At 45.3% G+C, this 12,727-nt stretch overlaps 1 long non-coding RNA gene across 1 annotated transcript in view; it reads right to left on the reverse strand.

Moving 5' to 3' along the window:
• Positions 1–12,000, reverse strand: part of LOC142923795 (uncharacterized) — a 51,335-nt gene extending 39,335 nt beyond the window's left edge. Inside the window, exons 1-2 of the long non-coding RNA XR_012940838.1 lie at positions 11,639–12,000; positions 10,671–10,749 (exon numbers count right to left, since the gene is read on the reverse strand). This is a non-coding gene — a long non-coding RNA (uncharacterized LOC142923795). The remainder of the gene's footprint in view (positions 1–10,670; positions 10,750–11,638) is intronic.
• Between the last annotated feature and the right edge of the window lie 727 nt (positions 12,001–12,727).

A 12,727-nucleotide genomic window follows, 5' to 3' on the forward strand; every position in this document is an offset into this window, starting at 1 on the left:
TTAATTGATTGTATTTTATGGTGACATTCAGACTGCAGTCCATTCGCTGGCACTGCCTCTTCACACGACGGTCAATGGTATGGTTTATAGCATGTTACATAATAATAAATAGTATAACATTGTAATGTTTAACATAATTCATAAGGCAATATATAGTATCGTAATTGTATTGTGAATATACAGCAGTGTGGTATACAGTAGGGTTGGTAGAATAATACATAGTGTAATATTACAAGTCTAACATTTTACAGTCTAAAGTATAGGGTAGTGTAAAGTAACGCATTTTATAATTCAAGGGTGGGTTTGTCTATGGTAGTGTATATTACGGTGTATAGTTGTGTAATGTAGGAAAAAGTTTAGTTGAAGACATATAAATATACTGCATAATGTTCGAGCTTACATTGGGCTGTGTATACGATATTATACAATGTAGTTTAGATTGGAAGGTATAACGTTACAATGTATAGTAGTCTAGTTTATGGCATGGTTGTAACGCAACACAGGACAGAGCAGCACATCGTGGCTGTTTCTCCCCCCTCCTCCGTTCCGAGCATGGATGGACTCGTCCGTCTGAACGAGGCTCGTCGCTCTCCGTGGTGCTAACGTTGGAAAGAAGGAAAAAACCGCCACCCATTTTTTCGCCATATGGCATTGTAATGTATAATGACTTATTGTTAGTAGCTCAGCTGATTGGAGAGTATATAGAGTTTATTAATAACATTGATGTAGTTTATATTTTAGTTTTATTAATTCATTTACTATATGGTATTCATTATATAGTGTAGTGTATACTCAGTTACTTTATGTTTATAGCTCAACGTATTGAAGAACATATTGAGTACATTTATTATATTGATGTTGTTTATACTTATTTTTTCACATCGGTTTATTGTATGATAGTTGGGTAGTTGCAGTCCTTTAGCGTCCATATACTAAACGCCTCTGTTGAGATGTAAACTTTGACTTTAACATAGCTATTTCCGTGACCAGTCACATGCTAATCCCTCACATTAACATCATGCTAATCTCCCAGTTACATGTTTATTTCTGACTTTAACACCCTGATGATCCAACACTTTAACACAGCTATTTCAATGCTAAATTCTCCTGTTTGATATGTAAACTCCTTTGTCAAGGCGCTTTACCTCTCCCACCTAGCTTAAAAGACGCTGGGAATCTTAGCAGCAGTTATTGAAGCGCTGTTGTCCCGACAGTTCTGTTCCTTCACCTGAAGAAGGCTACTTGTGTTTTGGCAGAAACGTCGTGAGAATTTTATTTTTTATTATGTTTTATTTTTATTATTTTATTTCCATTCTACGTGACTTTATCAAAATAACCAAGAAGTTGCATAAAGTTGTTGCATGCTTGGGCTCCAGATGCCGAAATTACCTTTTAAAAAACGGCCAGTCTCATCAGATCTCAGAAGCTAAGCTTGCAGCGCCCAGCCCTGATGGTAACCCGGGGATACAAATTCATGTGGAGAAACAAATGTTCGCTTGTGACGACCAAGACTACGCCTGTCCTCCCAAGGACAGGCCTCACTGATTCCGAAGACTTTCATTTTCAGGAGGGTCCTGCCGAGTATTTTTGCAGTAGGGAGGCGATGTTGTGCTGTGCAGTGCCGGAGAGTAAGCTCATGCAGCCGGTCCACCCTGTCCTCTCTCCTCCCGTCGGGACGGGTCGGTCATAATAGCGGTCAGAAACACCCTCCACGTCACAAAACAGTTCAATTTCTCAATCCGCAGGTCAGCTCAAATCTGTATTGTGGGCGTTCCCTTGTACTCTACTGTGTACGTGGGGCTCTGGATCCAATCCCCTGATCACCATTGCATTCACTTAAATAATAATAAATTCTCCTGGCCACCCATAGAAAATTAGAGTGCACAATTATACGTGTGATTCATCACAGGCGAGCTCAGACCGGCCACACTTGCAGCTTAGGGCCTCGCATTAAGAGAGGGGGGGGATCTCTAAATACGAAACAAGAAATGGACACGAGGTTTCGAGTTTTAACATAATTGCTTAATAAATAAAGATCGGTGAGAAAAAAAGACTCTCCAAAGCAGTTATTTTCATTCTGCTGACAAAAATATACAGGCATTCATAGAAGGGGCCTCTTAAACTTGACAATGGCATAGGGCCCCAGCAATGCCATCATCCGGCTCTGCTACCGAGTGTCATCCCAATGAAGTAATTTGCAGGTAACTTTAGCATTGGGATGCTTGGCCAATACCCAGTTACATTGTGATTGTGTGTTTTCTAGCTATGTCAGCAAACTGGATAACCCATACAGAACAAAGGTGAGAACGTAGAAAACTCCGCAAAGTGCCAGTCGGATCATTAACCAAGGCCCTTCTTGTTGCGAGGGTCAAAGATCACCGCTGCACCACCCTGCCACCTGAAACGATAATAGTTCGCTTATAATTGTTTCGTTATTTTAGTGTGTACATTTACACGCGATAATCACATCTCATCTCAAGCATTTGAAAAGGGCAGCCTCAGTGGCAACTGTTCTCTGTGTGACACACGGTTATTCAGCACCTAACCTGTAAGCAGGTCAAGTGCTGTTTGCTGCGAGCAATCCCAATTGAGTGAGTCGCAGTGAAGTTTTTTTTTACATGCCAATTTTCGCCTGTGATGCTGACACACGATGGCCATACATTATTTTAAATAATGTCTTGGGATCGTTTTTATTTTTTTACGTTGAATTTTATTGAGTAAATCACGAGCCCGTTACAGTGCGCCACGGGACTGCACGTCATTCGAGTGGTGCATTCACAATGCAACCGGACCATTTATTAGGGGGGGCTGACGCGAAGGGGGGAGTGAGGCCCGCCCCCCCCCCCATAAACTGGGGGGGGGGGGGAGAGGGGGGCATTGTGACAGGCGTAGAAGAGTTGTAGTTGTAATCTGCTCCACGTTTGTCTTGATAAAGGAGACCTGTGCAACCTGCTCGGTGTGTGACGTGCGTGCTCCTCGGTGTGACGTGTGTACCGCTCGGTGTGTGATATTTGTGGGTGTAGGAGAGGCCCCTTACCCTGGTGCATGGCAGTCGATGACAAGTTCTACCGCTTGATCTGCGATGGCTACTGCATGCAGCCACCCCCCTGCTGTCCACCACAAGTGTAAGCCGCCCCCCCATACCTCCCACACCAGGTTTTATCCACTGCTGGACTGATGCGTTTCTATTGTCGATGCAGGTGGCTGACGGAGGAGAGTGCGAAGTGTTTGTTCTGGGATATTCTTTGATTTTAATTGTAGTGATTTAATTAATTGATTGAACAATTGCTTAAGGGTGAATTATGTGATGTGTTATTAGCAGTGAGTTGTGCTGGCTGGTTCAGTCTCGTTGACACGGCCATTATGAACCCTCTTAGTCTGGAATGTCCTACTTCCAGACGTACGTGCTGTTGCGACCCACAGACTCCTCACATACAATGAGGGAAAAAAGTATTCGATCCCCTGCTGATTTTGTACGTTTGCCCACTGACAAAGAAATTATCAGTCTATAATTTTAATGGTAGGTTTATTTGAACAGTGAGAGACAGAAAAACAACAAAAAAAATCCGGAAAAACGCATGTCAAAAATGTTATAAATTGATTTGCATTTTAATGAGGGAAATAAGTATTTGACCCCCTCTCAATCAGAAAGCGGCTCCCAGGTGTCTTTTATACAGGTAACGAGCTGAGATTAGGAGCACACTCTTAAAGGGAGTGCTCCTAATCTCAGCTTGCTACCTGTATAAAAGACACCTGTCCACAGACGCAATCAATCAATCAGATTCCAAACTCTCCACCATGGCCAAGACCAAAGAGCTCTCCAAGGATGTCAGGGACAAGATTATAGACCTACACAAGGCTGGAATGGGCTACAAGACCATTGCCAAGCAGCTTGGTGAGAAGGTGACAACAGTTGGTGCGCATCATGGAAGAAACACAAAAGAACTGTCAATCTCCCTCGGCCTGGGGCTCCATGCAAGATCTCACCTCGTGGAATTGCAATGATCATGAAAACGGTGAGGAATCAGCCCAGAACTACACGGGAGGATCTTGTCAATGATCTCAAGGCAGCTGGGACCATAGTCACCAAGAAAACAATTGGTAACACACTACGCCGTTAAGGACTGAAATCCTGCAGCGCACGCAAGGTCCCCCTGCTCAAGAAAGCACATATACATTGAGGGAAAAAAGTATTTGATCCCCTGCTGATTTTGTACGTTTGCCCACTGACAAAGAAATGATCAGTCTATATTTTTAATGGTAGGTTTATTTGAACAGTGAGAGACAGAATAACAACAAAATCCAGAAAAATGCATTTCAAAAATGTTATGAATTGATTTGCATTATAATGAGGGAAATAAGTATTTGACCCCTCTGCACTTGGTGGCAAAACCCTTGTTGGCAATCACAGAGGTCAGACGTTTCTTGTAGTTGGCCACCAGGTTTGCACACATCTCAGGAGGGATTTTGTCCCACTCCTCTTTGCAGATCTTCTCCAAGTCATTAAGGTTTTGAGGCTGACGTTTGGCAACTCGAACCTTCCGCTCCCTCCACAGATTTTCCATGGGATTAAGGTCTGGAGACTGGCTAGGCTACTCCAGGACCTTAATGTGCTTCTTCTTGAGCCCCTCCTTTGTTGCCTTGGCCGTGTGTTTTGGGTCATTGTCATGCTGGAATACCCATCCACGACCTCACCGTTCTCATGATCATTGCAACTCCACGAGGTGAGATCTTGCATGGAGCCCCAGACCAAGGGAGATTGACCGTTCTTTTGTGTTTCTTCCATTTGCGAATAATCGCTTTAACTCTTCTCACCTCTCACCAAGCTGCTTGGCAATGGTCTTGTAGCCCATTCCAGCCTTGTGTAGGTCTACAATCTTGTCCGACATCCTTGAAGAGCTCTTTGGTCTTGGCCATGGTGGAGAGTTTGGAATCTGATTGATTGATTGCTTCTGTGGACAGGTGTCTTTTATACAGGTAACAAGCTGAGATTAGGAGCACTCCCTTTAAGAGTGTGCTCCTAACCTCGGCTCGTTACCTGTATAAAAGACACCTGGGAGCCAGAAATCTTTCTGATTGAGAGGGGGTCAAATACTTATTTCCCTCATTAAAATGCAAATTAATTTATAACATTTTTGACATGCATTTTTCTGGATTTTTTTGTTGTTATTCTGTCTCTCACTGTTCAAATAAACCTACCATTAAAAATATAGACTCATCATTTCTTTGTCAGTGGGCAAACGTACAAAATCAGCAGGGGATCAAATACTTTTTTCCCTGCCAATGAACATCTGAATGATTCAGAGGATAACTGGGTGAAAGTGTTGTGGTCAGATGAGACCAAAATGGAGCTCTTTGACATCAACTCAACTCGCCGTGTTTGGAGGAGGAGGAATGCTACCTATGACCCCAAGAACACAATCCCCACCGTCAAGCATGGAGGTGGAAACATTATGCTTTGGGGGGTGTTTTTCTGCTAAGGGGACAGGACAACTTCACCGCATCAAAGGGACGATGGACGGGGCCATGTACCATCAAATCTTGGGTGAGAACCTCCTTCCCTCAGCCAGGGCATTGAAAATGGGTCGTGGATGGGTATTCCAGCATGACAATAACCAAAAACACACGGCCAAGGCAACAAAGGAGTGGCTCAAGAAGAAACACATTAAGGTCCTGGAGTGGCCTAGCCAGTCTCCAGACCTTAATCCCATAGAAAATCTGTGGAGGGAGCTGAAGGTTCGCGTTGCCAAACGTCAGCCTAGAAACCTTAATGACTTGGAGAAGATCTGCAAAGAGGAGTGGGACAAAATCCCTCCTGAGATGTGTGCAAACCTGGTGGCCAACTACAAGAAACGTCTGACCTCTGTGATTTCCAACAAGGGTTTAGCCACCAAGTACTAAGTCATGTTTTGCAGAGGGGTCAAATACTTATTTCCCTCATTAAAATGCAAATAAATTCATAACATTTTTGACATGCGTTTTTCTGGATTTTTTTGTTGTTATTCTGTCTCTCACTGTTCAAATAAACCTACAATTAAAATGATAGACTGATCATTTCTTTGTCAGTGGGCAAACGTACAAAATCAGCAGGGGATGAAATACTTTGTTCCCTCACTGTAGAGACCCACAGACTGCTTCTCTCTCTACAAGATAAACATGATCAGTGTTTCTGCACTACGTATGGAGATGCAGTGGCATTTAGACGCCGCTGTGTGAATCCATTCTGTAGATATTTTATGCCTTCATGACCCTCTACCTACTCACCCCCCCCTCACCCCCCTCGCCACCTGACCCCCTTCATCCCCCTCTGTGACGTCATTAACATCATCGGCACTCATTCAACCATTCTGAGAACGAACGCACACTGGAAGAGGTGAAAGCGCAGTCCGAGCTTGTGCGCGATTCGCCTTCCTCGCACCCTCACTGCACCCTCCCCTCGCCCCACAGCCGCAAGGTGATGCACCGCTGCTGGAGCCACGCGCCGTTAGAGCGCCCCAAGTTTGAGGCGATCCTCGCAGAGCTGAGACCGGCCTCCAACGATGACAAGATCGACAAAGGCGAAGAGGTCGGCTGGGAGCCGTCGTCCGTTCCGTCTGAGTACAGCTCCCTCGCTTGCTAGGATCGCCCTCGCTACCTTGTCCACTCTAGGGGTGAATAGTTTTTTTTTATTATCTCAAAGATTGCCGTGCTACATTTGTTTATTCAGAGAAGTCTCACTCTTTTGCAGGAGGGTCCTGTCCAGCTTTCACAGAAGGGGGCGATGTTGCCACGGTGTGTAATCCTTGTTTAAGTAATTTGCAGGTAATATCTTACAGTTAGAATTGGTTGTTCTTTTTTGAAAGCTGAGAACCCTGAGAAAACGCGTGCACAACAGGGGAAGAACATGCAAAGTCCATAAACTCTCACTTACACGCCAAGACTAAGATCCCCCCATGTAACAGACTGTTGGGTAAGTGCCGTTATGAGCACTTATGCAGGCCAGCACAGCATATGGGGTTTGTCTCTGCCAGTGCTGATGTTTTCACAATGCACCAAGTACTCATTTGAGGCCGAGGGTAGGTCCAGGAATGGTTCAGATAATTGCCACTGGTGTTGGCCATGAGCAGAAATTATACCAGGATTTATGGCTCCATAGTACAGCTCGCTAACCCGCTGCACTAACGCTCCCCGTAAACATCGGTAACATAAACAACAGCTCGTACAAATACAAGAACAAATACAAGAACCCCCCCCCCCCCCCATAAGGTACATCGTGTTGTTTTGATTTCACTACTCGGCGCGACTCGCGAATACTCAAAGCGAGATGCTCGTGGTTAGTAAACAGGTGTCCAGTAGTCAATCCGTGTTTACTAAAATTTCGTGGTTAATAAATTAGCGGTTGGCAATGGATTCCTGTACATGTATGCCTCTACTTACGAAAGGGATGCGTTCTTCTAAAAACGCCCGTAAAACAAAATATCGCAAATCGGAATGGCTTTTCCCATTAATTGAATACGAAAAACTTGCGATGTGTTTCAGACAGTCATTTCTACTATAAACCCAAAATAATCACCAATATTTCACAATACAAAAAATAATAGAGAACAAATATTACAACGGTTGAATAATAATCAATTTAAAACAAAAATAATTAACATCTTCAAGGAACTCACCAAAAGATCTGCATGTTGGAATGACTGGAGAGGTGACGAGGCGTTACTTTTGCACTATGGGGATACCGTGACACTGTCGTGAATGGATGACAGCTTCTTGCTTGATGATCTCATGGCGCGTGCCATGTGATATATTGTTTCCGCTGAAATTCTATTTTGTAAGTCGAAAAGTATCCTTAATTTGTCAATTTCGTTTTCACTACATTTCGTGAATGGAACATTCGTAAATCAAAACACAAAGATTTCCTGTACAACCAATATAGACTGTTGGGCCAAGGGCTGTCGTCAAGCACCTAATACAGAAAATAAAAACACGTGCATTCATGCACAACCACGTACAAATACACGTGACCATTAAAAGCACATGCTTTCAACAGAAATTACAAGTGTTATATATTGTGCTTTAATGATTACATTTATATTAGTGTGTCTTAATATTACACAGTAAATATCTTCAAGGACCACTCTTACAGTCCCATCATCACCACCATCATCACCAAATGTATCATTATCATCATCCTAACCATCTGTATAATCAATCACCATCTGTATTATCACCACCAAAGCAAAGACTCCCCGTATAGCCCGAATAGACTATTGGGGCAAGTGCTGTAAGCAAGTACCTGTGAAGGCCAGCATGGCCCACGAGGGGTGGGTGGCCAACACCACGCCCGGCCGCCTTTGTCTCCCCAGTAGTGATGTTTACACCACACCAAGTACTCATTTGAGGCTGAGTCGACCTAGGGGAGGCCCATGACCGGTTCAGAGAGTCGTTACCTGCGTTGCGCATGAGCGAGAATTTAACTCGGGTCGCCGGGTTCGTAGCGCAGCGTGCTAAACGCTACACTACCGCTACCCACCACCTGTATCACCATCATCTTCCAGAGTTAATACATTTCATGTCAATAGCTGGAAATGCTTGTATTTGTAATAACAAAAAATGCATAAGTAGTTGTCACTCACTCACCCACACTCAAACGGTCAGAAAGGACTGAAAGATGAAATATCTTCAGAACCCTACATCCTGAAACTAAATTAATTATTTAAATTTTACCAAGTAAGGCCCACTGAGCTATATCGCACACTCAGGAGTCCTGATTCCACTTCTGGGAGTCTCAAGTCCAACGCCATGGAATTGTATATGTTTAAACATGTGCGTGCATGTGTGTTTGTGTGCACGTATGTGTGCATGCGTGCCTTCATATGCGCATGCGTGTATGGACGTGCGTGTGTAAAATAACTTTAGCCATGGCATTTGGGATATGTTAGGTTTAGGGTTAAGAGCTTTGCGCACGTGAACAGGTGGGTGTGTTAACTCACCAGTGTGTAGCTCACCTCACCGGTGAGCTGGTGTGTACGCTATCTAATCTGTAAGCTTACGACTGTGTGTGTGCACACTAGTGTGTAAGCTCACTGATGTGTAAACCTGCTGGTGTGTGGCCTCACTAATGTGCAGCACATCTTGTGGAAGCTCACTAGTGTGCTTGCACACGAGTGTGCCGGTGAGTGTGAGTGTGTGTGAGTGTGTGGTGAGTGTGTGTAAATTTGTGTGAGTGTGTGTGAGTGAGTGTGTGTGAGTGAATGAGTGCGGTGTGAGTGTGTGTGAGTGTATGTGAATGCGGTGTGAGTGCGGTGTGTGTGAATGTGCAGTCAGAGTGTTGGTAAGTGAGTGTGCGGTGAGTGTGTGTGAATGTGCAGTCAGTGTGCCGGTAAGTGAGTGCGTGGTGAGAGCGCTGAGTGTGTGTGAATGTGCAGTCAGTGTGCCGGTGAGTGCGTGGTGAGTGTGCGGTGTGTGAGTGTGAATGTGCAGTCAGTGTGCCGGTAAGTGAGTGCGTGGTGAGTGTGCGGTGTGTGAGTGTGCAGTGAGTGCCAGTGTGCGAGTGTGCCGGTAAGTGAGTGTGCGGTGAATGTGGTGTGTTTGAGTGTACCGGTGAGTGTGTGGTGAGTGTGTGGCTTGACGTGTCTCCGTATCAGTCTTACTCAGCCACCCCCTTACTTGCCCACGCGTAGATCCGTCCTGCCCACCAGACAGCTACATGCGATTCAAATGTCCACGTACACATGACATCACATTGCGATGCGCATGTGTGACATACATGTGCCACGTGTTGCACACACTACGCACGTCCCATGCACAAAGGGCATGCCTTACAAGTGATGACCACGCGATGCAGGTGCTTGCCTTGTAGATGTCACGTACCCGTGACGCACGTGGCCCGTGCGCATGACGCGCGTGCTCCGCGCTGCCGTGTGCTTTGACCAGGGCCGTCCATAGGGGGTGCGTGGGGCCCCCCCCCGATGCCTTCAAACTAAACCGGAAGCATTACATGTGACACTGATGTCTACACGTGGGGCCTCCCCCGAAGCGCGGGGCCCGGGATAGTCGGTCCAATTTGCCGGACACTCGGGGACGACTCTTGATTTGGCATACGCGACGCGCACGTTGTGTGTGCTGTGCGTGGGGTGACTGGCCCGATGTGCGTGCCAGGCAGGGCAAGGGGGACTGCCATTGATTGTCGAGACCTTTTGTATGGGTGACGAGATGAACGCCCAAATTCAACGCAGGCCGCCACACAAGGGCTGCACATTTCAATGTTGAGCAGGTCCCTGTGTGTCCGTGCGTGTGGGTCCCTGTGTGTTGTTTCTGTGTGCGTTATGTGAAGGTAGCAGTGGCGCAGTGGATAGTATGCTACGCTCCAAACCCCGCAAACATGCGAGTTGGAGTCCCGCTCATGGCCAACGCCAGTGACGATTATTTATCTGAACCGGTTCTGGGTCGACTCAACCTCAAATAAATACCTGGAGTGGTGTGTGTATACGTCACCACTTGGGAGACAAAGGCGGCCGGGTGTGGTGTTGGCCACCTACCCCCTGATATACCATGCCGACCTTCATTGGTGCTTGCGAACAGCACTTGCCACAACAGTCTGTTAAGGCTATATGGGGGACCTTCGTCTCTGTAGTGGGAAACTCATAGGTGTGTGCATGTGTGGAGGGAAACCTGTACTGCTGTCGTACGTTGTGACCGGGCGAGGCCAATTTCCGTCCTCATGGTCGGCCACGGCGTCCTGGTCTTCGTACTGCTGCTTGTTTTTGGCTGTAATGACACCCAACATGGACAACCCCATCACCTGCGTTCAAACAAGTGTTACACAGTACGTACACACGCGCAATAAAGCAACCACAAAGCACATACACTTTTAAATATAAAAGCACTGGGGGTCTAGTACTGTAGTCACCAATCCGTGTGTATTATTTATTTATTTGTTGGTCATTCTGATGGCAGCACAAACAGAAGCTGCATCCATAACTTCTCAATCCCCACAGTCCCAGGCCAAGGTCCATTCATGGAATTAATACAAATATTTACTTATTAGAGGGTGTTTTTGTTTGTTTGGGTTAGCTCGCGTAAATCTTAGTCAAGTTTGTCACGTAAACAAAACATGCCAATTAGTGCCTAATTCAGCACATCGGTGTGTTGGAGAGTAAACCCACAACATTTACAATTCAAGTACCGTGACGTTTCGCCTGTAACTACAACAACAACCCGCCTCGTCAGGTGACAGCAGCCAGAGTTGTGGTGAAATCCTTCCCCTGTTTCGGTCTTTAATAGACGTAGACGGGGGATAAATGTGACGTCGTCGCTTGTAAGCAGATCCGATACGAAGACGGGGGGGGGGGGGTAATGTATTGATGTAAATTACAATGGATATCTGTTATTGATTGGGTTATTCGCAGTTAATCAACATACATAATTGTTACTCCTGCTATTATGGATTGACTCAAGCAGCTAGCGAAGGATGCTAGGTTTAGTAATATATGTTATATATGTCGCTATTGTTAACTTTCAATCACATGTCTTATGATCACTGTTGCATTGTTTTTATAGCATTATTTTAGTAACTTCTAGAAAGGTTTAGTTTAGCCTGATTTTTACATAGTGGACACTGTGTGTGTGTGTGCTGCGAGCTGAGTGGTGGAGGTACCTGGCAACAGTTGAACCGAGCCCGCTCGGCCTCTTCATCCGTGGCGACCAGGGTACAATCGTTACTATATTCTTGGTTCTTTCAGGTAAAGTCACGTAGATAGAAAATAATAACAATAAAAATAAATTAAAATAAAAGCAAAAAACCCACGACGTTTCGATCGCAACACGTGATGAAGACCGCTTGTGTTGCCACCGAAACCTCGTGGGTTTTTTGCCTTCACTTAAAATGTTATTTTCTATCTACGTGACTTTACCGAAAGAACCAAAAATTATGAATTCCTGTAAGTTACGAAAGTTTAAAGTAAAAATTTGACAGTCGTGTAACTAATCAGGCCTGGAGGATACAGTGGACCACGTGGTTTCCGGGGTTTGCTACCTTAACAAGTGACGTCACTTCCTTAGCAACGGTCGATCGTTACAGACGGAGGTGGACGCGCGCTCTGTGTGCTTAAAGATCGCATTCGGGAGCACACTTCGACAACGTCGTCAGTGAACATCGATAACGCGGTTAAATTACTTGGTAAACCTCATTGACAAACATCCGTGAGGTTGAACACTTCATTAACACAGTTAACGAAATCTATTGACAAAACGTGACCATCCGTGACTTCTCGTTCTGCCTTCAAGGCGATATCTTCCGTGAGTACATCCACACGCGGGCTGTATCAGGATAACATTAATCTGAGAGAACATCTATATGTGAATGTGTGTCTGTTCGAAATGTTTAATGATGAGGACGGTAATGATGATGGTGGTTGTAAGCTGTGATATGATTAGAGTCTCACGTGTGCTGCTGTGATTTTGTTGCAGGGTGGAGAGATGAGCAAGCCGACGGGAAGTGAGTACTGTAATTCCACACACAGACATACACACAGACACATGCACCTGTATACAAAGACAGATCCCCGTATAGCCTTAACAGACTATTGAGTCAAGTGCTGTTAGCGAGTTAGCACCTATGATGGGGTGGGTGGTCAGCACCGCATCCGGATGCCTTTGTCTCCCCACATTTGATGTTTATACGTTGCACGAGGTACTATTTTAAGTTTGAGTAGATGTAGGGGACGCACACGACCGGTTTTATTTA

Source organism: Petromyzon marinus, unplaced genomic scaffold, assembly GCF_048934315.1.
Source record: "Petromyzon marinus isolate PM22_M1 ecotype Great Lakes invasive population unplaced genomic scaffold, UKy_Petmar_22M1.pri1.0 PM_Scaffold_7, whole genome shotgun sequence".
NCBI lineage: Eukaryota > Metazoa > Chordata > Hyperoartia > Petromyzontiformes > Petromyzontidae > Petromyzon > Petromyzon marinus.